The sequence below is a fragment of the Eleutherodactylus coqui genome, chromosome 7 (assembly GCF_035609145.1).
Source record: "Eleutherodactylus coqui strain aEleCoq1 chromosome 7, aEleCoq1.hap1, whole genome shotgun sequence".
NCBI classification, from domain to species: Eukaryota; Metazoa; Chordata; class Amphibia; order Anura; family Eleutherodactylidae; genus Eleutherodactylus; species Eleutherodactylus coqui.
Genome location: NC_089843.1, coordinates 206,840,040 through 206,854,503, shown reverse-complemented (window position 1 = coordinate 206,854,503; position 14,464 = coordinate 206,840,040).

The window sequence follows — 14,464 nt, the reverse complement described above, 5'->3', positions numbered from 1 at the left end:
CCAGATTGGGAATCGGGAGCACAAAATGTCTCTCTTCGCAGACTACCTGCTTCTCTATTTGTCCAATCCTCGGGTTGGTCTGCCGATCCTCCTCAAGCAGTTTGAGAGATTTAGCAGGGTCAGCAACTATAAGGTCAATGCCCCAAAATCCGAGGTCTTGAATATCACTCTCCCGCAGACTGAGGTGGCCCACCTGGAGAGGTTGTTCCCCTTTCGTTGGCGCTCCACAAGTATAAAGTATCTAGGAATACAGCTCCCAGCAGATGTCTCTCAGACATTTATACGCAATTTCCTCCCCTTTGTGGCGGGACTAGAGGGAGACCTGAGAAAGTGGGGTCCACTGTTCTTATCCTGGAGTGGAAGGGTCAATGTGGTTAAAATGGACTCATTGCCCAAATTCCTCTACCTATATCAAACTATCCTTATCAGGCTTCCAAGACCCTACCTAAAAAGATTGAGATCCCTAATCTCGGCGTTTGTGCGGAGAGGGCGCAGACCACGTATGTGTTGCTCGCTCCTCACGAGAAGAAAGGACAGAGGCGGGCTAGGTGTCCCTGACCTTTCTCTTTATTATAGGGCCAGTATCTCCAACTGCGTACTGGATCTACTAAAACATAAATCATCAAAACTTTGGGTGGAGGCAGAGCTTGAGGGGGTGGGGTGTGTCCAGGCTGCCTTCTGGGTTCCTCCTAAACAGATCAAAGCCCTACCTATTGAATCCCCATTCTGTGTCCAACTTATTAAAAAATGGGTAAGCTTTGCAGCTACTAGGGGCCTAGTGAGGGTTCCGGGCCTACTCACGCCTTTAGTATTCAGCCCTCAGTTCGAGGCCACCTTCAGAGGCTCACCTATCTTGTCACTGCCAGATACGCAAATTTCGAGACTGGGTGATGTATCACAAGTGGGCCTGAAGTCGATGCAGGCGAACCTGGGTGACAGTAAGGTTCGACCGGTAATATGGTTGCAATATTTCTATTTGCAAGGTTTTCTGCACTCACTGATGGCATGGGTGAACGAGGTTGCCCCCCCCAGAGTTTGAGCGATTGTGTCTTACCCCCTCACTCCCTAGACATGATTTCCAGACTATGGCTTGCTGCTGTCTCGGGAGACAGAGGGTGAGGACCCTATTTAGTGGGGACATGGGAGAGGGAACTGGGCAGGAACTTTTCCCCCCGAGGACTGGAACAGAGCGTGGCTCTTAACTCACAAGCTCCCCTCGGCGGGCAGAGTCCGAGATTTGAATATCAGAATATTGTCTAGATGGTACAGAACTCCGGATCGGCTTTAGAGGATGTTCTCCCAGGCTCCTGCCACCTGCTGGAGATGTAATGACAGCAGAGGTACTATGACGCATATCTTATGGGGCTGCCCTCTGGTGTTGAGCCTTTGGAAGGAGGTGGTGGAGTTATACAACCATATTAGTTATACAAAGGTAACTCTGTCCCCGGAATTGGCTCTTCTATCCATGTTCCCCGGATCAATGAGAGCAACAAAAAAGAGTCTCCTCCGCTTCTTTGTTATTACAGTCAGGAGGGTTATCACGAGGCTGTGGCATTCCACCACTACTTCGACCTGGATAATGTGGGTGGAGGAGCTCCACGCCCTCATACATTTTGAGGAGCTGCTGGCGGAGGAGTCGGAGGCCTGGGAAAAACACTATAGTACATGGCAGGCCTGGGTTGCTTTCAGGTCCACAGATGAGTGTGGAAGGTGGCTGGAGTCGGGCTCCCTTTGAGTTGGAGGAGAGGTGGCGGAGGGTGCGGAAGAGAAGCAGGCTCGGCCTTGGGCCTTTGCCTCCCACTCTCCTAGTCCGCCCCCTGGGGTTCTGTCATGTTGTGGTCCTCCCTGCTCTGTGTCTATGTCTGACGGCGTTCGTTTGTTTATATGTCAAGTGTGATGCCCCTTAGGAAGTTTGTCTTGTCTCCTTGTACCCTTTGACTACTGTTCAAACTACAATGATAAGTAATGCTCACAATCACCTAGTCCTATTCCCGTTTATCCCATTTTCTCTTATGGATCCTATATTATTTTGTATGTTGGAAAATTTAATAAAAACTTCTTGAACCAAAAAAAAGCCCCCCAAAAAATCCATACATGCCTATTCCTCCCTAGGCAAACTCCTTACCACATCTCCCCAACAATCCTCTCCAGTCCACCGGGTCACCTCCCCGCAAGCCAGCTGCCTCCTCTTTTTCTTGTTATGAAGCGTTCTTTTTTTCTGCAATCTTCTGGCAGGTCAATGAAGGTTACGTCACTAGTGACATAACGTTCACAGACTAGAAAGGAATGACGATCTATTATCGAGTCTCGCGAGAGTTCATATACTATTGCAGCGAAACCATGCGCAGTCTCTGCAATAGCTCAGCACTCCCTGCTAGGCTATAAACGCTACGTCACTAGCATGCATTCGCCGTCAGGATGAAGACTGAAGAGAATGTACGCTTCGTCACAGAAAGCAGAAGAATCGGCCGGCTGAAGGTGAGGTGACCCGGGGACTGCAGGAGACAGGAGAAGATCCGGTAAGGAGACTGACAGGGGAGGAATAGGTGAGTATAGAATTTTTTTTATTTTTTGATGACGAAACCCCTTTTAAGTAAACTGGCAGTGTATTGATCATGATGGGCTATTATATTACTGCTATGCGGTTTTGTTTCAGGCACTGGCTGCAGAGCACTGACTGATGTCTATAACTCCCTCCTAGATAGAAATTTTGGCCAGCTTACCTCCACCTATTACTTGGACGAACCACACATGGATATCCAGCACCTGATACATGGGGAAAAAGCCCACTCCAGCACAAGTAGAACATCCAGATTCCAGTGTCTTTATAAAAAAAAAGTGTATCTTTATTAATTCATATAAAAACTGTATAGGATCAGTGCTGACAGAGGCTACATGTTTCAAACCATATGGTTGTGAACTGAAACATGTAGCATATGTCTCCACTGTCCCTATCATGTTTTGGTGTTTGTTTGTTTTTCCCTTCTTCCACTTACAAATGGAGAAGATCATTAGTAATCTTTTGACAGAGATTTTCTATGGAGTACCTATACCACATATACACTATGTTGACAAAAGTATTAGGACACACATAGAAGCTAATCAAATTCAATTTTATTCACTTTTTTCAATACAGTGTTGGGCTGCCTTTGGCCTCAATGACTGCAGTAATCCTCCTAAGCCGCTTCCCACCAAATTCCCATCAATGTGTGGAGGGATTTGCTTCCATTCCTCAAGGAGAGCTTTAGATAGTTATGCAGGGAATGATGGGTGTGTATGGATACAGTGTTCCAGGTAGTCTCAAAGATGCTCGATGGGTTTGATGGATTAGGTTTGCCAACATTCTGCTCCTCAAACAAAGCCTCAACACTGCGTTCCGTATGACATGATGCTCGGTCATGTTGGTAAAGACTTGGAGGTGTACCAAAGTATTGCCACAGCGTAGGTAATGCCACAATGTCTCTGTACCCATTGGTGTTGAGGATGGACTACACTATAACCAAGGCTCCTGGTCCTTCCCAGCAGAAACAATCCCACACCATAACAGAACCTCCTCCAAACTACAATGTTGCGACAATCTTGCCATGTAAAAACCGCACCCCAGGCAACCGCCACACAAGTATAGCCATCCAATCCAGAGATGGTGTACTGTGACTCGGCTGTCCACAGCACTTGCTTCCATTCATTTACAGTCCAAAGATGACACTCGAAGCATCATCGCAGTTGCCTCTGTATTTACTGCTGTGATGTTGGGCTTGTGTTAAGCGCTGCGGAATATGTTGGCGCTATATAAATAAAGATTATTATTATTGTGTGCAGCTGCTTAGCTATGGTAACCTTTCACTTCCCGTTCCCCCTGCAAATGGTTCTGGTGCTAATGGATGTTCCAATGGCCTGTGAGACCTGCTGAGCGAGTGTTTGGGCACACCACGTGCGTGGCGCCTTCACAGCTCGTACAAGACTTTGTTCCCGACGTTCTGTCATTCTACAAGGTCTCCCAGGTTTTTGTGTTTATGTGCGGAGAGAGGGGGAAGAGATGTGACACAAACAGATGATGGTAAGATTTGACTATCCCCTTAGCGACGGCCCCATTGCCTTTTTACGTCCTAGCTAAGTGGGCTTTAATCCTCAGGGATGTAAAAACACACTTCCTCTGAGGATTAAAGCCACGTGGGCTGAGGATGTGACAGCTCCATGCTGATGGCTGCAAGAGGTAGACTACAACCTGGATCTGTCATGGGGGGCCGGGATATCTGACCCCCTGATTATGCGATTGGCGCTATCCAATGGATGGCGCCGATCGCATGAAAGTAGATAAAAAGTGAAAAAAGTTAGTTTCAGTTCCCCTCACGGATCGCATCTATGAGGGGGGCTGAAACTACTCAGCAATGCCCCGCGACGATCTGGCCTGAAAAGGACCTTCAGCTGTCTTCTGTGCATGCGAACCAAAGGAAAAAGGGTAACGCATGCGCAGAAGACCGGATTGTCGTGGGACATTTAAAATCTCCTGACTCCCGGCTACTGAAGGTAGCCGGCAGGCAGGTGATGTCACCTGACCCGTGATCACCGCTGTCCAGTGGATAGTGGCGATCACGGAAAAGTTAAAAGTAAAATAAAGTTTTAGCTCCCCTCATGGATCGGATCCATGAGGGGAGGTGAAAATACTAACCCTTGTCCTCCGCGATGTCCTGCTGTGATATGGTCCTTCCAGGACCTTACATCCTCTTCTGCGCCTGTGATCCCGACGAAAACGTCAGCGCGTGCACAGAAGGGCTTGCGCCCCGGGAGATTTAAAATCCCTCTGCTCCTAGTTAGCATGTGAAGCCGGGAGCAGAGAGATGTCACCGGGAGCCACTGTATGTGGTTCACGGTCACATGATCACTGTTTTCCAATGGATAATAGCGATCATGTAAAGTACAAAAAAAGTTTGTTTCATCTCCCCTCATGGGTCATATCCGTGAGGGAGGATGAAATTACAGATCTATGGCCACTGGATTTATCCGCAGACCTTACCCTGGCTTTTGCGCAGGCGCCTGTGGCTAAGATGGCAGTCACATGCTCAAAAGCCGCTGATTAGGTAATTTAAAATCTCCCGGCGACTGGCTAACAAACGTAGCCAAGAGCCTGGAGATTTCATAGGGGGCCATGATACGCGGACATTGGTCACGTGATTACTGCTATCCAATGGATAACAGCGATCAAGTAAAGGCAAAATAAAAAAATTTCACTTCCGTCACGGATCCGATTCATGAGAGGAGGGGAAATTACTTACCCAAGCCCTCTGGTGATGTCCCCCGACGGGATCTTTATCTGCGAACCTTTCCCTAACTTCGGCGCATGTGCCCATCAGCAAAATGGTGGACGTAAGCGCAAAAGCTGGGGAGGTCCCGGGAAATTTTAAATCTCCTGGCTACTAATAGTAGTCAAGAGCCTAGAGCAGTGACTTAGGGACATGGTGAGCGGTCACAGGATCACCGTTATCCATTGGATAATGGCGATCACGTAAAAGTTAAAAACAGTTTAAGTTTAATGCTCATTTCAGTTTTGGACCCATTGGGGGGGGGGGGAGGGATCTATTTTGGGGTGTAAATTCTCATTTTCATGTACACCATAGAAAAAAATGTCTTTAAAATAATATTTGCAAAAATATGAAATTTTATTTTTTCTCCTCTAAATTGCATTTACCCCTGTAAAAAAACTGTAGGGTCAAAGTACTCCTGACTTCCCTCAGTGAATACATTAAGGGGTGCAGTTTTTAAAATGGGGTCATTTGTGGGGGTATCTATCATTTTGACATCTATGAGCAATCTTGACTGGGTGCAGGAACACAAAATGTTCCTCAAAATGTTGCTAAGTAATGTAAAATTTGTACGTCTCCTAAATGGTTAAAAGAAAAAACCTAAAGTTTCCCAATGTGCGTCCAGAATAAAGTAAACAGATGGAAATATATATCTCATCAAATATTTGTACAGTATGCTTGCACATATTTAAGATATCGCAGTTGAAAATAACTAGTTTCAAAATTTTCCCAATATTGGCACTTTTAATAAATATACACAAATTCTATCGATCTATTTTTACCACCTAAATGAAGTACAACGTGACGAAAAATGTCAATCACTTGGATATGCAAAATCTTTACGGAGTTATGATATGTTAAAGTGACACATGTCAGATTTTCAAAATTTGGCCTGGTCACTAAGGGGTTACATTTGTTAATCTGTCGTTCCTTTGTCCTGACAGCAGCATAACTATTGGGGTTAATCCCTCCCCTGTGTACTAGTTCAGAGAGAAATCTATAGTATAGATCCACAGATGACAAGGCTTTGATCTCCCTTCCAGGCAGATGTTGTGGCCAAGAGGAGGTAACTCTTTAAGGTTAATTATAGAAGTGGAACCTTTACAGATGGGTTCTGAGGGAGATGAGTATAAAACATTTTTAGGATTAAAGGCCCTTTTACAAGCAAAAATAATCTTAACCAAAGCCAGCATGGGTTTGTAACAAACAAGTCATGCCAGACGAATCTAATTTCCTTCTATGATAGTATCATTGACTGGATTGATCAGGGAAATGCAGTGGATATAGTTTATCTTGACTTTAGTAAAGCATTTGGCAAAGTATCTCATACCATGCTTATTGAAAAAATGACCAAATATGGGATTCACAAGGCAACTGTTAGGTGGATTCAGAATGGCTGAGTGATCGTACTCAAAGAGTTGTCATTAATGGCTGCACATCCAAGTGGAAGAATGTATCAAGTGGGGTACCACAAGGCTCTGTCCTAGGCCCAGTGTTGATCAACATTTTTATAAATGATCTGAAGGAGGGAATTGATGGGAAACTGATCAAATGTGCTGAAGACACAAAGCTAGGAGGGATAGCTAACACTAGAGAAGAGAGAGAGAGTATTCAAAAAGATCTAGATAAGCTTGCACAGCGGGCAGCGACTAACAGAATGGTATTTAACAAGAAGAAATGCAAAGTCCTACATCTGGGCAAGAAAAATAAAAAAGCACATACAGAATGGGAGGAATTGAGCTAAGCAGCAGCACATGTGAAAAAGACTTGGGTATACTAAGAACATGAGTCAACAGTGTGATGCAGCAGCCAAAAAGGCAAACACAATTCTGGGATGTATTAAGAGAAGCATAGAGTCTAGATCACGTGAGGTCATTATCCCCCTCTACTCTTCCTTAGTCAGACCTCATCTAGAATACTGTGTCCAGTTCTGGGCAGCCCACTTTAAAAAAGACATCGACAAACTGGAGCAAGTTCAGAGAAGAGTTACCAAGATGGTGAGCGGTCTGCAAATCATGTCCTATGAGGAACAGTTAAAGGATCTGGGAATGTTTAGCTTGCAGAAGAGAAGGCTGAGAGGAGACTTAATAGCTGTCTACAAATATCTGAGGGGCCGTCACACTGCAGAGGGATCAGCCTTAGGGTGCGGGCAGACGAGCGCATAAACGGCGCGTTTTTGCGACCAAACGTATATACGTGACCATCTGAGGCAATGGTTTCGAATGTATTCGTTCACATGGGCGATTTTACAGCGCGTAAAAACGGAAATTCGAAAAAAAACGGAACATATGCGACCGAAATATGCGCCAACGCATATTCGATCGTCGAAAAGACCGTTTGCAAAGTAGGAACAAACGAAAATACGCTTTCTAGCTCTGGTCGTGATCGGTAAAAAACGATCGCTCGGGCGGTTATACGTTGCGCTCGTGCGAACGTAAATACGCCTACGCTCGTCTGCCCGCACCCTTATTCTCATCTGCACAACATAGTAACATAGTTCGTTAGGCTGAATGAAGACAATGTCCATCTAGTCCAGCCTGTCTATCCTCCTGTGTTGATCCAGAGGAAGGCAAAAAACCCCAGGGCCAGAAGCCAATTAGCCCTTTTGGGGGAAAAATTCCTTCCCGACTCCCTAATGGCAATCAGACTGTTCCCTGGATCAACCCCTAATAGTTCCTACCTGCCTGTATACCAGGATTGACCCTTAACCTAATATTTATATCCTGTACTATACTTCTTCTCCAGAAAGACATCAAGTCCCCTTTTAAACTCCTCTATTGATTTTGCCATCACCACTTCCTCCGGTAGAGAGTTCCACAGTCTAACTGCTCTTACAGTAAAGAACCCCTTTTCTGTGTTGGTGATGAAACCTGCTTTCTTCTAGACGTAGCGGATGCCCTCTTGTTGCTGTCGCAGTCCTGGGTATAAACAGATCGTGGGAGACATCCTTGTATCGTCCCCTCATGTATTTATACATAGTTATTGGATCGCCGCTTAGCCGTCTTTTTTCCAGAGTAAATAATCCCAGTTTCGATTCCTCTCTGGGTTTCCAGTCCCTTCATTCCATGTATTAGTTTAGTTGCCCTTCTTTGAACCCCCTCAAGCACTGTGACATCTTTCCTGAGCATCGGTGACCAGAACTGTACGCAGTATTCCATGTGAGGTCTGACAAGTGCCTTATATAATGGAAGGATAATGTTCCCATCCCTCGCCCCTATACCTCTTTTAATGTACCCCAAGACTTTATTTGTCTTTGCAGCAGCTGACTGGCATTGGTTACTCCAGTTTAGTCTACTATCCACTAATACCCCCAGGTATTTTTCCATATCACTTTTCCCTAGCGGTACTCCATTAATTGAATATTGGTGACATCCGTTTTTGCTGCCCATGTGCATAGTCTTACATTTTTCAACATTGAACTTCATTTGCCATTTTTCTGCCCAAGCCCCCAGCTTGTCCAGGTCCATTTGTAGCCGTACATTGCTCTCTGTTGCATTAATTATATTGTGTAATTTTGTGTCATCTGCAAATATTGATATTTTGCTGTGCAGCCCCTCTATCAGGTCGTTGTTAAATATATTGAACAAAGTGGGGCCTAATACCGAACCCTGTGGCACCCCGCTAGCGACTGTGGCCCAATCAGAGTGTGAACCATTTATTACCACCCTCTGCTTTCTATCATTGAGCCAATTCTTTACCCACTTACACACGTTTTCGCCCAGTCCAAGCTGTCTCATTTTGTATATTAGCCTACTATGTGGCACGGTATCAAATGCTTTAGAGAAGTCCAGATATAAGAGATCAATAGACTCTCCCAGGTCCAGCCTAGAGCTTACTTCATCGTAGAAACTGATCAGATTTGTCTGACATGAGCGACCCTTCATGAATCCATGCTGGTGAGGAGTTATTCCCTTGTTCTCCTTGAGGTACTCATCGATGGCGTCTCTCAGAATCCCCTCGAAAATGTTCCCATTACTGAAGTGAGACTTACTGGCCTGTAGTTACCAGGCTCACTTTTGCTCCCCTTTTTGTAAATTGGAACCACGTTGGCAATGCGCTAATCCAATGGCACTACAACGGTCTTGATAATGTCTAGAAATATTAGATATAGCGGCCTAGCTATCTCGTCACTTAGTTCCCTTAGGTATCCTTGGGTGTAATCCATCTGGGCCCGGCGATTTATCAATTTTAGTTTTCTTTAGTCGCTTCCGCACCTCCTCCTGCGTTAGGTATGAGATATTTTGTGAGGGGTTCATTTTATTCCCCTGCATCTCGTGTGGCATTTCCTTTTCGTTTGTGAATACACTTGAGAAGAAACTGTTTAGTAGATTTGCCTTCCCTCCGTCATCATCAATGATCTCTCCTGCATTATTTTTTAAAGGGCCAGTGCTCTCCCTGCAAATCCTTTTGCTGTTAATATAGTTGAAAAATAGTTTCGGGTTGTTTTTGCTCTCTTTGGCGATCAGTCTTTCTGCCTCCTCCTTGGCAGTTTTGATCTTATCTTTGCATATTTTGTTTTTTCCCTGTATGATTTTAGCGCTTCTTCGCTGCCTTGTTGCTTTAGTAGTTTGAACGCTTTCTTTTTTTCGTTTATTGCCCCTCGTACCGTCTTGTCGAGCCACATTGGTTTCCTTTTAGTTGAGATTCTTTTATTTTTAAAGGGAATGAACTGCTCACATGAGGTGATTAGGATCCTTTTAAACTCCTCCCATTTGTCCTCTGTACTGATATTTTTGAGGATGTTGTCCCAATTAATGTTACCGATAGTAGTTCTAAGCTCATCAAATTTTGCTTTACTAAAGTTTAGTTTATTTGTCGCTCCCTGATAAGGCTTCTTATTGAATGACAGCTGGAAGTTGATTATATTGTGGTCACTGTTCCCCAAGTGCCCCTCAACCTGCACTCCCTTTATACGTTCCGGTTTGTTGGTTAGTACTACGTCCAGAATGGCCCTCCCTCTTGTTGGTTCCTGCACAACTTGGTTCAGGTAATTATCTTTAATTACTCTCAATAACTTATCACCCATGTGAGATTTACAGGTTTCGTTCTCCCATGTTATACCTGGGTAATTAAAGTCCCCCATGATAATTACTTTGTTGCACTTTGACACCTCTTCTATCTGCCTTAATAGTAAGTTTTCAGTTTCTTCTGTTGCTTTTGGTGGTCTATAGAAAACCCCCATCAGGATTTTGTTATTTTTTCTTCCCTGTATTTCTAGCCACAGAGATTCCACCTGTTCGTCTCCTACCCCTATATCCTCCCGTAGCCTCGGCTTCAAGTTCAATTTGACGTACAGACATACCCCTCCCCCTTTCTGGTTCCTTTGGTCTCTTCTGAAGAGATTGTACCCCTGCAAATTCACCGCCCAATCGCACTTATCATCCAGCCATGTTTCTGTAATTCAGACTATATCATAATTTTCATCAGTCATTCTCGCTTCAAGCTCACCCGCTTTACGAATCAGACTTCTTGCATTCGTGGTCATACAATTTATATAGTTTTTTTTGTTTTTTAAATTTGTTTTGTTGTTATTCGTACTTATGGCTGATCTAACAGTTCTAACTGTACTAACCCCACCCCCTGCTCGTCCCCCCCCACCCCCACCCCCTGCTCGACCCCCCAAGGAAAGACTAGAAGCAATGGGATGAAACTGAAAGGGAGGAGACACAAATTATATATTAGAAAAAACTTTCTGACAGTGAGGGTGATGAATGAGTGGAACAGGGTGCCACGGTGATCCCGCACTGAGTAGGGGGTTGGACCCGATGAACCTGGAGGTCCCTTCCAACTCTATTAGTCTATGATTCTATGATCTTTCAAACAATTGAAATATTTAGCGATCTATTTACATAAAATGCTAATGGCCGTTAACACTTTATTATCTTCATTTGCGTGGAAAAGAACCCCTAGGACTTGTTTGCAGAGCCCAGGGTGTGTTAAAAAACGCACCCAGCTGTCTGAAGGGCTGCTGGCATATTCCTTTGAATTTCTTATCCAACTCTCTCTGAGTTGTGGTTTCAGGTGTACAAGACCTCTTGTATAGGTCATAAGTGCTGGTGGATTAAGACCTGGACTGTGACAAGGTCTTCACGACTGCTCTCTGTATTCTAGAAGAGGCTGGTCAACTTTCACGCTGTCAGGTTGAATCTCTATTGGTTATGGTAGAATCTAGTGCTCTAAAACACCAGGTTCTACACTGGGAAAAGCTTCCAATGATCTCTTTGACTCGTGTATATGAGCTGGCAGAACCATAACCTTTTTGGCCAGTATGGTATGATAGCTATTATCATAGCCTAGTCTTGGCTGAATGGTATCAAGGAAAATTAGAGGGAATATGTAGGCCAGCCTGAACCTTCAAAGGATGGTCGGGCATAAAGGGATTATCCTCCTGATAAAGGGAGTTTACCAGCTTGGCGTTGAACCTGTTCCCCAAGAGATCCATCTCTTCTTGTACTTCCCACATTTTGGCAATCTGATTGAAGCTCTCAGGATTCATAGAGAATTATTCTGGGATGTTTAGACTTTGCCTAGTTGATTAGTAAATAGATGGAGTAGGTTTGGCTCTGTCCATGTAATGATTCTTCCCATTTTCTTGAAGACGTTTTCATCAGATGCCACCCTGCTTGTTATTTTTGCTGTCTGCTTTACTCAGACTACTGTTCTTCAGCTGAGTGGGTGAAAAGAATATATCATGGCTCTAAGCTCTCTGAGGTTCTCCCAGAGATTCCATTTACGTGGACTGTGTAGTCCTCTAGGTGTACTACTCAACCTAGTCGAACCATATTAGTAGTCATCAGAATTCAGAGTGACTGGATCGAAGATCAATCAACTCTTGAGAGATTTCCAGAGATGGCAGGGTGCACCAACTGTTACACCCCCAAGAGTTGTACTTGTATAGGCTCAGGATCTTTTACTATAGAAAGCCTAGGTGAAGAAGGGTTTGAGGAGCCGTCTCTGCAGCTGCTTACATGAGAAATAAGACCCTAGTAGTCCTACTCAGTAGTCTCGGAGATGGAATTTATTAGCTCATCACCAAGGTTTGAAACCACAGATGTGTCCCTGTGCTCTTAACGAGACAGCTATAGTGACCACCACCGTAAGGGATCTTTCACACGACTATATGCGTTTTTACGCTTTCTCATCCACGCTGTAAATTCTCATGAATGGACGATTTTCCGCAATCACGGCCAAAGATAATTAGCATTTTCTCATCCATTCACACGATCGTGAGCATCGTTTTTAGCGAAAAAAAATACGTTGCACCCCGGAAATCCTTCGTTCAGCATAAATTCTGACACTTATGAACCTTTGCAATCTTGGCATGGTGTAGGAAAGCAAACAAAGTGTTCCTCAAAATGTATCAATGTTAAATTCTAAATTGTTAAAAAAAGTTTTACCAATGTGCTTCCAGAATAAAATGAACAGATGAAAATCTATATCTCATCAAACATCTGTACAGTATCCCGTGTAGACGCAGTCGGTGCTAAAGAACCGCCGGAGCCGGAAGCCCGCAGAGCGGTAGGCGGGAGGCGGCATGAAAGGGTGAACGGGGAGGAGTGACGTCATCGGGCGCAACGGATTATGGGAGGGGGCGGGGCCTCCGTCGGGAGGCCCTATATAAGAGCGAACAAGCAGGAGAGAAGTCAGAGCGGCGAAAAGAAGGAGAACAAACAAGAGTCAAAAGAGCTGAAGACAACCGGAGAATCCCAGCGGAGTTCGGAGAGGAAGGGCGGCAGCGAAGGCAGCGGAGCGACGAGCGCTGAAGAAGAGTGTGGCAGCAAAGCGGCGAGAGCAGGAGAAGTCCGAGGTGCGCTGAAGCAAAGAAGGAAGAGAGGAAGGTCTGCAGCGGAGCGGCGAGCGCTGCAGAAGAGTGTGACAGCAAAGCGGCGAGAGCAGTAGAAGTCCGAGGTTCGCTGAAGTCGGCAGTGTCGGGAGAACAGAAGGAAGACAGCAGAGCGCAGAAGTAACAGCAAGCTGCGGTGATCAGAACACGGCAAGCAACATACCGGCCACGTTGCAACGATACTACAACTGAAGGAGTCCTGAGGAGGCGGAGCCTGGGCGATTAACAGGAAGTCACTGAAGAAAGAAGTAAAGGCCGAATTCTCACCAGCTGAAGAAATGGAGGCGGTCCTAGAACGAATTCGGGTAGCAGCGGAGGAGAGAGGCCTGGAATGGTTAGTACAACTATCAACACAAGGACTCATCGCAGGGGAAGTAACTACTTCAAGGTCTGCTGACATGAGGAACGCTGCAGCCCAGGACATGACGGCAGGTAGAGTACAGCCTTCAGGATCAATTCCTATGGAGGGAAGGAGTTCGGCAAAGGGTGCGGGGCCGGCGGCGGCAGCACCAGCGGGGCACACAAAAGAGCTAAGACCGCGGAGGGCCCGTGCACCAGAAAGGTTTAGCCCCGAGCACGGACCCTCGCGGGGCAAAAGGAGGCGGAGTGGCTCCCCGGCCCCCCCACATAACACGCTTCCCCTGGCAACACCAACAGGCAGGGGAAGCAAGGCGGGGAGAACTCCAGCGAGGCAAAGGAGGGCGGCAGGCAGCGTGGAGTCCCGTGCTGAGAGGGGGACGGGACCTACCGCTAGTCGCCAGGCAAAGAGCAGGAGGAGAGTAGGAGGCGGCGCTGCAGGACAGGAGCAACCCTGCAGCGAGTCTGGAGCACAGCGGCCCGGTACATCGACGGGTCAGACGGCAGGAAGAAATGAGGCGTCTGCAGGGCCAGCAGAGCGGTCGCAGCACAGCGGGGGTCAAGAGGAATCTCGATCGGGAGGTCCGGCGGCTGGTGGGCCCACAGCTCTCACGCGGCCAGGTGAGTCACACTCCATGTACAGTATGTCTTGTAATTTGAGTAATACAGAAAATGTACGTAATATGTATACGAGGTTTAGTAATGGTAATAATGCAGATAATGTAGGGGATATATATAACATGCATAGTAATGTTAACATGAATGAAAATGCAGGGGATATGTTTTCTATGTCTAGTCATGCTAATATCAGTGAAAATGTGGGGGATATGTGCGGGATGCCCAGTAATATTAATCGGGGGGTACTGGCTGGTAGCAATTTTGTGCAACAATTGGGGACTAGTGGATCTGCACCTAGCATATGCAACGATGCATCGGCAATGCTGGGTTTCATTGTAGAATTCTT